Raw genomic sequence first — 15,250 nt, 5'->3', positions numbered from 1 at the left:
TCAAGCTAGAACTTCAATCTGAAACTATAGAGGTCGAGGAATCTGAAATGAGATTAGGGTGAAATAGTACCGCAAATTAGTCCTAACGACGGCAGAGGTTGGATCGCGAGAGGTGAGGTTAGGGCTCCGTCGTGTTTCTACGTTTTCTGCGTGGTGCGAGCACTGGGTCGTCGCCGGCGGATCGCTGGGTTTTGATCACAGGAGGAGCGCGAGAGGATGTGGTTAGGGCTTAGGGATGCCGGCAGAGGTGTCGGATCGTGAGAGGTGAGGTTAGGGCTCCATCGCGTTGTTCTGCATTTTCTGCGTTTTCTGCATTTCTGCGTGGTATGTGCATGTGAGTTACACATGATTCACCTTTTTATATGAGTTTTGTGGTCCAGAGAGGGACCGAGGAAGAACGGGTCCAGACGATGCGCAGGAGATGTAATTACGAACAATGGTTTCGCATGGTCGAATGTTATTTTAGGACTTCAGCATTTTTTGGTACATTAAGAATTCCATCATTAAATATAGAGAAAAATACAGCGACATTTTACTTTTAACCCCCTCGATATTCAGACATTGGCCATCACGTCAATTAATCAAACACACCATTACTACAATTATTAACTCCATCCCAAACAAATTTGACCATTTGATGTTGACCATTTTGACCTAGGACGTTGGTCTAGGACGTTGACCATTTTGACCTCCTGTCGGGTGGACCCCACCTTACCACCGGACTTACTCTCGGATAGGATCAAATTTGGCGCCGTCTGTGGGAACACACCTGAATCCGAGCCGAGGAGATGGAGGAAGCTGTACGTCTCCACACCGTGACGCTCACTCTAGAGGAGCTCGATGCGCTCATTCAAGTGTGAGCGGTAAAGATAGTCGAGCAGCAACAACAAAAGGCACTAGCCGACCGGCTGGCGCAACAAGCGACGTCGGCCTCAGGAGGTTGGGCGGCGCATGAAGATCAGCCGGAGCAACTCTCCATATGAGGACAGAACAAGATGTCGACCGACACTCTAGGAGAGGTTCCACCAGCGCCCATTCCGTTTCACCAGCCATTATTTCAGACGCCCTCAGAGATTGCTCAGGCCAGCCAGGACAGGGGCTCTTCTTCAGACGAGGCCCCCGTTCGGGACGCAAGAAAGGGCAAAGCGCCCCGAGCTGATTCTTCGCCCGAGCGAATCAACCGACAATTCTCTGAGGCCATTCTACAGGATTTGCTGCCGAGGCACTACGCTCCCTTGGCGATCGGAGAATATAACGGGTCGACCGACCCGGACGACCATCTCGGTAAGTTCGATAACGTCACTACCCTTCATCAGTATGCTACCCTTCATCAGTACACAGATGGAGTCAAGTGTCGAGTTTTCTTCGCCACTCTCTCTAGCTCGGCGCAACGGTGGTTTCAGTGGTTGCCGGACGGGTCGATTAGAAGCTTTAAAGACTTTCAAACGGTGTTCCTTCACCACTTCGCGAGCAGCAGACGCTATCAGAAAACAAGCGTCAGCCTGTTCTCCATGAAGCAGGGTCAGAGGGAGACTCTCCGAGCCTACATCCAGCGCTTCAACCAGGTGACAATGGATATCCCCTCGGTCTCGTCCGAGACCATGATGAATGCGTTCACGCAAGGACTCGTGGATGGGGACTTCTTCCGGTCGCTGAAGAAGGCCAACGAGTACATCAATGTAGAGGAAGCTCAGGCAGCAAGAAGGAAGGAGGCGTCGTTCGAGCCGCCCTCGGCGACCAAACGAAGGCCTCCGATCAGCCATCAACCTCTGAGAGGGCCCCGAGCCGAAGGAGTACGCTCACATCAGGAAGCAAGGTCACACGCCGTCCAACATATTGTCGCTGAGCGGCCAAGACCCAAGGGAAAGGTATGAACCCCTTTGTTCTGCTCATTCCATCAGTCTGCAACTCAACACCCGCGATTGTCGCGGATTCAACCCGGTCGCCCAACTAGCGCCTAAGAGTTATCGTCGCCGGTCCCCCTCTTCTGACCGGCGACATGAGCATGAGCGTTCCGATCGGCGAGAGGACACAAGAAGATCACAACAGCAACCTCGTCGGAGAAGCGCTGATCCACCCAGAGCCGCACGCGACCGAAGCAGGTCATCCGCTCGGGAGGAAGAAAATAGAAGTAATACCACACTGGACGAAATCAACATCATCGCTGGTGGGCCGACCAGCGGAGACTCCAACCCGGCCCGAAAGTCCTATGCTTGACGGTTGGAGATCCATGTTGTAGGTTGCAGCAAGGAAAAGGCGAGTGGACCCGAGATCAGTTTCGACCCCAGTGATCTTGATGGAGTTGAAGTGTCGCATAACGACACCCTCATTATCCGAGCGGTAATCGCCAAATATACCATTCATCGTGTATTCGTTGATACTGGCAACTCGGTCAACATCATCTTCAAAAAAAGTGTTCGATCAACTCCAAATCGATTACGGAGAGCTGCTGCCGATGACAACCCCACTGTATGGGTTCACCGGCAATGAGGTCCAATCGATCGGCCAAATCAAGTTGGCCATATCACTTGGGGAGGAACCGCTCAGAAGGACGAGGACCACAAACTTCATTGTGGTAAACGCCCCCTCCGCCTACAATGTCATTTTGGGCCGACCGACTTTCAATGAATTCCGAGCGATCGTCTCAACCTTCTGCCAGAAAATCAAGTTCCCAGTGGAGGATCGGGTCGGAGAAGTAAGAGGAGATCAGTTGGACGCTCGGCGTTGCTACGTCGAAATGGTCAAGATAGAAGCGAAGTCCGCTCGGAAGACGCCTCGGCTGGAGGTAAGCGCCATAACCGAGAAGCCTCCTTTAGTTTATGAAGAAAAGGAGAAAGTACAGATACATTTAGGTCGAGCAGAAGCGACGACCTTCATAGCGTCTGACCTGGAAGCCAAGCCGAAGGCCGAGCTGATTAGATGCCTTCGGCAGAATCATAATGTCTTTGCATGGTCAACGCATGAGCTGCCCGGCATTTCCCCGAGCGTCGCGCAGCATGAGCTCCATGTCCGACCAGATCTTCAGCCGGTGAAGCAGAGGAAGAGAGACTTTAGTGCTGAGTAGAATCTGATTATCCAAGCGGAGATTGAGAAGGTACTGGAGGTCGTCCACATACGCGATGTTCAGTTCCCGAGCTGGCTCGCTAATATGGTGTTGGTCTCCAAGCCAGGCAATAAATGGAGGGTCTGCATCAACTTCTGGGATCTTAACAAGGCGTGCCCAAAGGACTTCTATCCCTTGCCTCGGATAGATCAGATGATAGACTCCACGATCAGGTGCGAGCTGATATGCATGCTGGACGCATATCAAGGGTATCATCAAGTGCTGCTCGCCCGTAAAGACCAAGAGAAAGTCAGCTTCAACACTGCCGACGGTACGTACTGCTACAACGTAATGTTGTTCGGCCTAAAGAATGCAGAAGCCACCTACCAAAGGCTGATGAACAAAGTGTTCCGGTGGTAGATCGACCACAACATGGAGGTATATGTCGACGACATACTAATTAAATCCCTCCGATCCACCGATCTCTGTACAAATATCGAGGAGACATGCCAGACCCTCTGGGCATACAGAATCAAGTTAAATCCTCAGAAGTATTTGTTCGGCGCGAAAAGTGGACGCTTCCTGGGATATATCATCACTGAGCGGGACATTGAGGCAAACCACAACAAGGTGAAGACACTTCAAGATATGCCACCATCGAGAAACTTGAAGGAAGCTCAGCGCCTCACCGGTCGGATAACAGCATTATCGCGGTTCATCTCCAAGTCGTCCGATCGGAGCCTTCCTTTCTTCAAGATTCTACGCCGAGCCACCAAGTTTCAGTGGAACGAGGAGTGTGACCAGGCCTTCGAGGAACTCAAGGTGTATCTGAACTCGCTACCCGTACTAGCTAAGCCTACTGCCGGTGAACTACTCCAGATCTATCTGTCTTCGACCGAGCACGCTGTCGGCTCGGCGCTGGTTCGGCCGAACGGCGAAGAACAACCAGTGTACTTCTTAAGCCATATATTAAAGGATGCTGAATCTCGCTACACCGGTCTTGAGAAGCTCTCATTTGCATTGGTACTCACCGCTCGGAGGCTCCGTCCTTATTTCCTCGCTCACACTATCATTGTGATGACCAACAACCCTATGGGAAGAGTCCTGCTTAACCCAGAGGTGTCCGGTCAGTTAATCAAATGGACAACAGAGCTCAGCGAGTTCGATATCCAATATCGACCCCGAATGGCCATCAAGGCGCAGTCCTTGGCAGATTTTGTCATGAAGGTACAAAACCCTGAACCCGACTCGATCTAGAAAGTATATGTGGATGGATCATCCACCCGGCAATGCAGTGGGATCGGCATACTTCTTATCCCCTCACAAGAAGAGCGGGTGCAGTTGCCTGTCCGGCTAGAATATCGAGCAACTAACAATGAAGCTGAGTACGAGGCACTTATAGCCGACCTACAAGCCGCTTGGCATGTCAGCGCTAGCAAGGTTCTTATTCACTCTAATTCTCAATTAGCCGCTCAACACCTGAGTGGAACATTCGAGATCAGTAATACGCGGCTCAAGTTGTACGCCGAAGCCTTCGAAAAGCGGAAGGCAAACTTTTAGGAGGTAATCATCCAGAAGATCCCCCGAGCAGAGAACCAAGCGGCGGACGAGCTGGCCAAATTGGTAAGCTCACTCTCGTCGATCATCATTACGCAGCCAATTGAGCAAGTATCTTTGGTGGCGCACGTAGATCGGATGGAGGGGCTCACTTTCCCTAGCGATTGGAGAACGACCATAGCAGAGTTTCTACGATCGGGAGCTACGTCGTCCGATCGGGAGGAAGCTCGCTTATTGAGAAGAAAAGCTGGTCGTTTCACCCTAGTCGGGGACCAGCTCTACAAGAAGGCCTTCTCCAGGCCTTTGATTAAATACGCCGGGTCGGATGACGCCGACTATATTCTGACAGAAGTACACCAAGGCTCCTGTAGAGGACATCTGAGCGGTCGATCGCTAGCGAGGAAGATTCTGTTGGTCGGGTACTTCTAGCCGACTCTACAGGAGGATGTCGCTTGGACAGTAGCTAACTGTCTGTCCTTCCAGAAGTACGACTACCTCTCCCACCGGTCGACCGAAGAGATGAAGGCTTCCACTATGTCGTGCTCGTTCGACCAATGAGGCATGGATATTGTGGGACCCTTCCCCCTGGTGACCGGGCAACGAAAGTTTTTGCTCGTCGCAGTGGACTACTTCTCTAAGTGGGTTGAAGCCGAGCCACTGGCGAGAATAACCGAGCAGATGGTCCAAAAATTCATCTGCCAGCATATCATCTGTCGGTTCGGCATTCTGCGTCGACTTGTTTCAGATAATGGTAGACAGTTAGCTAGATGGAAACTCAAAGAGTGGTGCGAGAAGTATGGCATCCTGCAGGCCTTCACCTCCGTAGCATACCCTCAGAGCAACGGACAGGCTGAAGTCGCCAATCGAGAGATCCTACGAATTTTGCGAGTTCGGCTCAACCACATCAGAGGGAGCTGGGCGGACGAGCTCCCCGGCGTGTTATGGGCAATCCGCACAACCCCTAAAAAAGGTACGGGGGTAACCCCATTCCACTTGGTGTACGACGGTGAAGCGGTCGTCCCGGTCGAGATCAAATTCGAATCCAATCAAATACAGCACTACAACGAAGACAACGTCGAGCGGAGGCTTTTGGAGTTGGACTTTGTGGATGAAACGCGCGACAAAGCAGCTGTTCGGCTGATGGCTTATAGGCAGAGGATGAGACAAAACTACAATCGACGAGTGATCCCGAGGTCGTTCCAGGTCGGCGACCTCGTGTGGAAGAAGGTGAAGTCGATCGGCGATGTCACTAAACTAGAAGCTCCATGGGTCGGGCCATTCAAAGTCATGGAGAAGCTCCGTTCGGGCGCCTACTACCTAGAGGATGAAGACGGGCGGCGACTAGAACGTCCTTGGAGCGTGAACCATCTCCAGCCGTACCGAGCTGGATGAAAGGTGCGCCAATGTAATTGAGGTGTACTTTCCATTCTACTTGTTTCCTTTAAGTGCAGGATTGGAATGAAAAATGAAAGGTTATTGAAATTCTCGTCGAGCGGCGACGTTAAATCCAAGTCTTCATCGACAGTCGAGCGGTGACCTTAAACCCCGATCTTCATCAAATCATCGAGCGGCGACTTTAAACCCAAGTCTTCACTGACGGTCGAGCGGCGACCTTAAACCCTGGTCTTCAACAAATTGTCGAGTGGCGACATTAAACCCAAGTCTTCACCGACGGTCGAGCGGCGACCTTAAACTTCGCTCTTCATCAAATCATCGAGCGGCGACGTTAAACCCAAGTCTCCACCGACGGTCGAGCGGTAACCTTAAACCCCGGTCTTCACCAAATTGTCGAGCGGCGACGTTAAACCCAACTCTCTCAATTTTAATCAGATACATTTCGAGTTTTTTTAGAACCCTTTGAACCAAAAAGGGTTCTAAAAAACTCGCACAAAAAAAAACTTTCACTATATATTTATATATAAATATGGGTATGGGATGATGTTTTGTTCTTATATGTACTCGTTATTTTATGTAGTTTATTCAATTTTTTAGTATTTTAGATGTTAATGTGAATGAACCATAACTATGTAGACCTATCCCTAATAGATCTCCACCGATGGTCGAGTGGCGATTTTAAACCCCGGTTTTCACCAAATCGTCGAGCGGCGATGTTAAACCCAAGTCTCCACCGATGGTCGAGTGGCGACCTTAAAACCCGGTCTTCATCAAATCACCGAGCGACGACGTTAAACCCAAGTCTCCACTGGCAGTCGAGCGGCGACCTTAAACTCCCGTCTTTGAAGACCGTCGAGTGGCGACATTAAACCCCAGAGTCGAGCGGCGACTATAAATCCTAAGGTCGAGCGACGACCTTAAACTCCTGCTTTAGAAGACCGTCGAGCGGCGATGTTAAATCCTAGAGTCTAGTGATGACTATAAACCCCCGAGTCGATCAGGGACCTCAAACCCAGGAGGTATGATCCTACCAAATTTATCGGTAATGAAAATACGATCGTAGCAGTCGATCGGGACTATATAGACAGATACTAGCAAAAGGATAGCATATGAAGAAAAATCACAAAGATTTCATTGATGATAAGTTAAACACTGCCGAGCGGCAGGAATCCATTCAGAACTTGCAAAAATATTCTCTACAGACCTCTCACTCACTCGATATAGTCGAAGGCTTCGTCGGGAATGGAGTCGAGGAGTTGGACACGGTTAACATCGCTATCGTACATGGCTTCGAAGACATGGTCGTTTGCCTTCAGTTGGTTGAGCGTCGCATCAATGGCTAGCTCAAATGATCAAACAATCCGATTGGTCGCCTTTTTCAGGAATTGGTCTGAGCGGAGGTATTGTTGCCTCAGGACCGCGAAGCGGCTCAGTTCAGCCTCCTGATAGGTTATCAGTGCAGCACAGGAGGCTTTCAAATCCTCTTCAAGGCGCCTCACTTAATCTTGGAGCTCAGCCTCTTTAGCCGAACGACTTTCCCGCTCGGCGACCAGAAAGTTCTCCGCATCCTTTAGCTTCTCGTTCAACTGACGAGCCTCCTGGTTCTTCAGTTCCAGGTCGATGATGGCTCGTTGTCTTCTTTTGGAGGCCAGCTCGAGTTTTCGATCATAAGTCTTCAAGTACGCCTCGATCTGACCCAACCTGCTGGCCTGGTCAGCCGACTTCTACTGCTCCGCCAAGAGGAGTTGTTGGGCCTTTTCCAGGTTGGCCCGCAGCTGGGTGATCGGTGGCCCCTGGGAGGAAGAGGAAGCACCTCCAGAGATTTTGAGATTCTTCAGCCCGTCCTCCACTTGAGCTAACCGTTGGCACATGACAATGTTCTCCACCCAGAACTGCAAGCAAGCATTAGTGATGATCAGAGGTAATTCATGAATTGATGAGAATACTAACCCCGATGGACATTTTCAGATGACCATCGGCAAGCGCGCCAGAGGGTTTCATCGCTGTTCGTGCCCTTGCTTCCTCCCAGACACGAGCAAGCCGACCACAAATATAGACTTGATGCTGGGGAGAGCTGGGCTGGTCGCCCAGCGCAAGAAGGTCCTCCGTCGTCAAGCGAAGCGTGGCAGTGATGGATTGTCGCCGGCTCGACGTCGATTGAGAAGAGGTTGTCGGGTCGGAAGCTTGGGCAAGAGGGACTAGAAGAATAGCGGACTGTTTTATCCTCCGTCTAGCCGGAGGCAAGGAAGTAATCGGCTGAATGGCGAGCGGCTCCGGTAGCTCAGCCAAAGACGGTGTCCGATCAGAGGAAGTAGCCTCCACTGTTTCGGGGGGCGGCTGGAGATAGGGTGCCTCCTCCCGCCGAAGCTTGTATGGCCGGAGTGGCAGAGCGGGAGGGCGCGCCCGTTCGACGTCTCTTTCGAGTAAGCGATACCTCATAGCCTGAGGACCCCGAGCCCTTGGCATGGACAGGTGGCACTTCTTGGACCAAACGTGGGTCAACCACCCCTCCTACGCTGGGCGTCCGGTCGGCGGTCCCTTCGCCCACAGTTGGGGTTTCCCCAACTGTACCCTCTTGAGAGCTGACGGGGTCTAGCCAAGCCAGTCCATCTCCTTGGCTGCAGCCGCGTCAATCTCAGCTTGCTTGGCCTTCATTATGCCGGCTTCCCGAGCACGCTTCATGATGTCGGCTGTAAGAGAAGAAAAGAATCAGTTAGACTCAAGGGAAGAAGGTTGAGAAATTTCATACCTAGGCTGCTCGAGAGCTTCGTTCGGATCGGTCTGAGCCCGAACACGTAAATCACACCCTTCGACAACAACTTATGGATGTCGAACTTCAGGGCGGCCAGCATGTTTGCAGCATGGAGGTAGTCCAGCTGGGTCTACCTCTTCAAATTGGGTTGAGAAGGAAGCTCGACCTGCCATTTGGACCGGTAGCTTGGCCTCTCGGGGAGTCTCAAAAAGAAGAAGTATTCCTTCCAGTGTTTGTTAGAAGTGGGTATTTTGTCAAAGAAGACCAAACCGATCAGGGATTGGAAAAGGTAAGTAACTAGCTCGAACTATTTGGGATAATAGAAGTAATGAAAGACCTGAGGGGTCAGTGGAATGTTGTACACTAGGAACAACACTACCACACCGCACAACAGGCGGAAGGAGTTAAGAACAAGCTGGGTGAGCGAGACTCGGAAGTAATTGCAAACCTTGGTTATGAAAGGGTGGATGGGAAATCGAAGACCGACCACGAACTAGTCTCGGAAGAAACAAACTGTGCCAACCGGCGGATCATTGGGCCGATCGGACGGAGAGGCTAGAACCATTTCATGGTCGGAAGGAATGTCAAAGGTGTTTACCAAACTCGCGGTGTCGCCTGCGTCGAACCGGGTCTCTATGGTAGTATACCAGAGACCGGGAGTGGGGTCGGATGACTAAGAAGAGCTCGTCATGGCCAGAAAATGAAAAGGCAGAAGGTTAGACGGGAAAGATGGTCGGAAAACACATGAAATTGAAAGCTACCAAGGCGGAAAGAACAGTGAGAGATCAGGCTAGAGGGAGAAGCTTACAAAAAGGGTGAATGCAGTCATCGCTGAAGGGATCTGGTGATCGACGAAGCACGGAGCCCTCAAGAGATCGCCGACGATTAGCAAGGAGAAAGCAGCGAATTGAGCGAGGAGGAGGAAGCAGCGGCTTTATAAAGAAGGGCTCGGCCGATCGGAGTCGTCCGATTTAGGGCACGGGGATCGGAACGCACATCCAGCCGTTGAATTCAAACCGTCAAACGTCACATCAGCAGCTGTCACCTCGAATGTGCGGCAGCTACGATGACGACATGTGGCACCCACCCACAGGGCAGCATTTAATGGATGTGGCTGCGTGCTCGGCCTTAATGGGGATGATTTATGCATATCCCGAGGAGATTCGAGTGGTGTCAGCAATGACTGCCTGGCTCACGCCCCTCCGGGAACCATGAGGAAAAAATATCCAAGTACAAAGGCTCAAAGCGCCGATCGACAGAGAAAGATCAGTCTTACACAGGCCGATCGGGGTCCAACCTACCCATGGGCCGATCGGCCAATCGGTCACTAGACTACTTGTCCAGTCAGTCGAACTGGGAGCCTCCTTCGACTAGACTTGAGGGGGAGGCACGTGATCCAGTGATAAGGTGGGGTCTGCCCGGCAGGAGGTCAAAATGGTCAACGTCCTAGGCAGTTGTCAGATTGGGCGAACTACCTTCTTGGTCAACAAGAAGAGTAGTCGGTCTGACACTTCGACAGCTCGGTTAGACACCGAGCTTCCGACGCTCATAAGGCTTGAAGCAGGGAGGGACGAAAGCTGAGCGGCCGCGCGTCTCGGCTAAGCAGTGGACGCAGCCTCGACCCGGCAGATAGGGCTCCCTCGCTTGGCAGGGCGGAACTGAGTAGTAGGTGTTGGTTGCTACTCGGAAAACCTAGAGGTTCCACTGTACAAAAATTTTGTACAAAGGTCTGAACCTTTTCCTAGCTACCATGTGTTCTTTTAAATTAAATTTTGGATCGCCTGCGGAACTTAACACGTTTGATCCAAAACTTAATCTATTCGTTCTTTTAGGTTTTGACTTGGGTCTCCTGCGGAACTTAACACGTTCGACCCAAATCACCTTAAGTTATTAATTCCATTAAATATTAATTTTCATAATTGGTTCCCAGTACTGACGTGGCGAGGCACATGGCCTTCTTGGATATGGGAGCAACCACCACCGACTAGACAAAACCTTTTATAGAAATCTAATATTTAATTTCCTAAAATAACTTTAGGTTAACCAAAAAGAACAATCAAATCACAAGGGAAAAAAAACAAAAGAACACAACTTCGAAAAACATATTCGAAATACTAGAACGTAAGCCTCTTGTATTTGGTATTATTTCCATAAATAACTAGCATGATGCGGAAAGGAAAAATTACTAGTTATACCTTCTAGAAAGACCTCTTGATCTTCTACCGTATTCCTCTTCTAACCTCGGACGTTGTGTGGGCAACGATCTTCCGAGATGAGAAACCACCAACCACCTTCTTCTCCTCCTAGCTAGGTTCGGCCAACAATAAGGAAGCTTCACCAAGGAAGAAGATCAAAACACCAACCAAGCTCCAAGAGATGCTAGCTTTCTCTCCTTCTTCTTCTTCTTCTCCAAGTAGTATCCGGCCACCACAAGAGCTCCAAGGGGAGAGAGAGGTTCGGCCACCACAAGAGGAAGAGAGGGAGAGGATGATGGCCGGCCACACCAAGGAACAAAAGAGGGAGAGAAATAATAGAGGTTGTATCTCATGAAGGCACCCTCACCCCTTCTTTTATATTCCTTGGCCTAAGCAAATTAGGAAATTTAATTACAATAAAATTTCCTTAATTTCCTTGACATGATTTAATTGAGAAAAATAAAATAAAATTTCTCCAATTAAATTCTAATGGTCGGCCACATCATGAAATCAAATTAGACAAGTTTCAATCAACAATTAAAACTTCCTAATTTGTTTCCGGAAATTTTAAAATTAAAATTTCTCTTCAAAATCTCTTCATGGTTGATAAAAAGAAATTTCCATAATTTTAATTTTACAACATGTGAATAATTTTTAAAGAGAAAATAAAATATCTCACCAATCTACAAATAAGGAAAGTGATCTAATCTCTTTCTTTAATCTTTTGTAGATCTTTTACAAGAGAGATAATTTAATTTTAATTCTCTTTAATAAATTATATCTTCCACATAATAAAAATTAAAATTAAAATTATTTTTTTAATTTAATTTGGTCGGCCCCTCTAGCTTTGGTTCAAGCTAGGGTCGGCCACCCCAATTTATACCTAGGCCGGCCCCCTTTAGGTGGGTATAGAAGGTGGGTATAGGTGGGTATAGTACTCTATAAATAAGAGGCTACGATAGGGACCGAGAGGAGGAATTAGTTTTGGTCTCCCGATAAAATTAAGCATCCCGTGTTCGCCCCGAACACACAACTTAATTTTATCAATAATAATTCATTCCACTAGAGAACTATTATTGAACTACCGCACCAATCCCAAATTACATTTTTGGGCTCCTTCTTATTATGAGTGTGTTAGTCTCCCTGTGTTTAAGATATCGAATGTCCACTAATTAAGTGAGTTACTGACAGCTCATTTAATTAATATCTTAGTCCAAGAGTAGTATCACTCAACCTTATCATCATATCGGAGTAGGTCCACCTGCAGGGTTTAACATGACAATCCTTATGAGCTCCTCTTGAGGACATTATCAACCTAGTATCTCTAGGACACAGTTTCCTTCTATAATCAACAACACACACTATAAGTGATACCATTTCCCAACTTATCGGGCTTATTGATTCATCGAACTAAATCTCACCCATTGATAAATTAAAGAAATAAATATCAAATATATGTACTTATTATTATATTAGGATTAAGAGCACACACTTCCATAATAACCGAGGTCTTTGTTTCTTTATAAAGTCAGTATAAAAGAAACGACCTCATATGGTCCTACTCAATACACTCTAAGTGTACTAGTGTAATTATACAGTCAAGATAAACTGATACCTAATTATACTACGACCTTCTAATGGTTTGTTCCTTTCCATTTTGGTCGTGAGCTACTGTTTATAATTTATAAGGTACTGATAACATCATCTTCTGCATGTGGCACCACATACTATGTTATCTACAGTATAAATTAATTGAACAACTACAACTAAATGTAGACAATTTGACCAAATGTGATTCTTTATTCATAATGAATGCTTACAAAGCTTAGGCTTTCAGTATACACTCCAACAATCTCCCACTTATAATAATGACTAAGCTGCCATATCTTCTACCATACATCTGATTCCCATTCCCTCCACATGCCGATCGAAGGCTTTCGCCGGAAGGGCCTTAGTGAAAGGATCTGCCAGGTTATCCGCTGATGTAATCTTGGCGATGACAACTTCTCCTCGCTTCACGATATCTCGTATCAGGTGGTACTTACGCTCTATATGTTTACTTGCCTTATGAGCTCGTGGTTCCTTCGAGTTTGCAACTGCACCGCTATTATCACAATAAATTGTGATGATTTTGGGCAAACCAGGAATCACATCTAAGTCCATTAGAAAGTTCCTGAGCCATACTGCTTCTTTAGCTGTCTCAGAGGCTGCTACATACTCAGCTTCCATGGTTGAGTCCGAAATGCATTTCTGCTTAACACTCCTCCATGAAATGGCTCCACCTCCTAAAGTAAACACATAGCCTGATATAGACTTACTGTTGTCCCTATCTGATTGGAAATCAGAATCCGTGTAACCCACAGGGAGCAAATCGTCTACTTGGTAAACTAGCATATAATCTCTAGTCCTTCTCAGGTACTTTAATATATGCTTTACTGTAGTCCAATGTCCTTGTCCAGGATTACTCTGATATCTGCTGACCATGCCCACGGCAAAACAAATATCAGGTCTCGTACATAGCATTGCATACATAAGGCTTCCTACAGTCGAGGCATAAGGAACTACTTTCATGTCTTCTATCTCCTTTGATGTCTTAGGAGACATCTCTTTAGATAGAGCTATTCCATGCCTAAAAGGTAAAAAACCTTTCTTGGAATCCTGCATGCTAAAACGAGAAAGGATTGTATCTATATATGAAGCTTGGGACAGACACAACATTCTTTTCTTGCGATCCCTTATTACTTTGATCCCAAGAATGTGTGCACACTCTCCTAAGTCCTTCATATCAAATTGTTTGGACAACCATACCCTTACGTCTGATAATACCTTGACATTGTTGCCAATTAACAAAATATCATCTACGTATAGTACAAGAAATACCACCACATTTCCGTTACACTTCTTATATACATAAGACTCATCCAGACTTTGAATAAATTCATATGACTGGATTACTTCATTAAACCGGATGTTCCAAGATCTTGAAGCTTGCTTTAGTCCATAAATGGACCGATTGAGCTTGCACACTAGATGCTCTTTACCTTTTTTAATGAACCCTTCTGGTTGCTTCATATGGATGTTCTTTTCAAGACTTCCATTAAGGAAAGCTGTCTTGACATCCATTTGCCAAATCTCATAATCCATATGAGCAGCAATGGATAAGAGTATCCGGATAGACTTAAGCATGGCTACCGGTGAAAAGGTTTCCTCATAATCGATTCCCTCTTTCTGAGTGTACCCTTTCGCAACAAGCCTAGCTTTGAAGGTTTATACCTTCCCGTCTGTCCCTCTTTTCCTTTTGTAGATCCACTTGCATCCAACGGCTTTTACACCATCAGGTGGTTCTACAAGCTCCCAGACCTTATTAGAGTACATAGACTCTATTTCAGAATTCATCGCCTTTTGCCAAGATGCTGCATCTATATCTTGGAGTGCTTCGTCATATGTCCGGGGATCAAGTTCATGTTTACACGGGATCAAGTCCGAAGACTCTCCCAAAAACATGAATCTCTCAGGATGCCTTACAACCCTCCCACTACGACGAGGCACTGTCTATGGTTGTGTATCATGTGTGACACGTGTTGCAGTCTCTTGTGGTACTTCATCTTGTACTGTTGGTACTAAAGTAGGCGTGGCCTCTCTTAGTTCTTCTAAAACAACTTTACTACTGGGCTTGTGATCCATTATATAGTCTTCTTCTAAAAACTGGGCATTGGTGCTAACAATGACCTTCTGGTCTTTAGGACTATAAAATAAACCACCTTTCGTTCCTTTGGGATATCCTACAAACACACGAACTTCTGTACGGGATTCTAACTTATCGGCATCTGGTTTCAGCACATGTGCTGGACTACCCCAAATCCGAATATGTCTTAGACTGGGTTTTTGCCCATTCCACAATTCTATGGGAGTAGAAGAAACTGATTTAGAAGGTACTAAGTTCAGAACATACACTGCTGTTTCCAGAAAACGAATTTGGTAATTCTGAATAACTCATCATCGATCTAACCATTTCCATAAGAGTCATATTCCTTCGTTCTGCTACACCATTCTGTTGGGGTGTTCCAGGTGCAGACAATTGGGATTGAATCCCGGCCTCTGATAAGTAATTCCTAAACTCTCCTAAGAGGTATTCGCCACCACGATCAGATCGTAGTGTCTTCATACTTTTACCTAATCGTTTCTCCACATCAGCCTTGTATTCTTTGAACTTATCAAAGCACTCCGACTTGCGGCGCATTAGGTAAATATATTCGTATCTTGAATAATCATCTATAAAAGAGACAAAATTAAATATTCAAAACCACC

This window comes from Zingiber officinale, chromosome 6A (assembly GCF_018446385.1).
Source record: "Zingiber officinale cultivar Zhangliang chromosome 6A, Zo_v1.1, whole genome shotgun sequence".
In the NCBI taxonomy this organism is placed as follows: domain Eukaryota; kingdom Viridiplantae; phylum Streptophyta; class Magnoliopsida; order Zingiberales; family Zingiberaceae; genus Zingiber; species Zingiber officinale.
Note: the sequence above shows the minus strand (reverse complement) of the source record.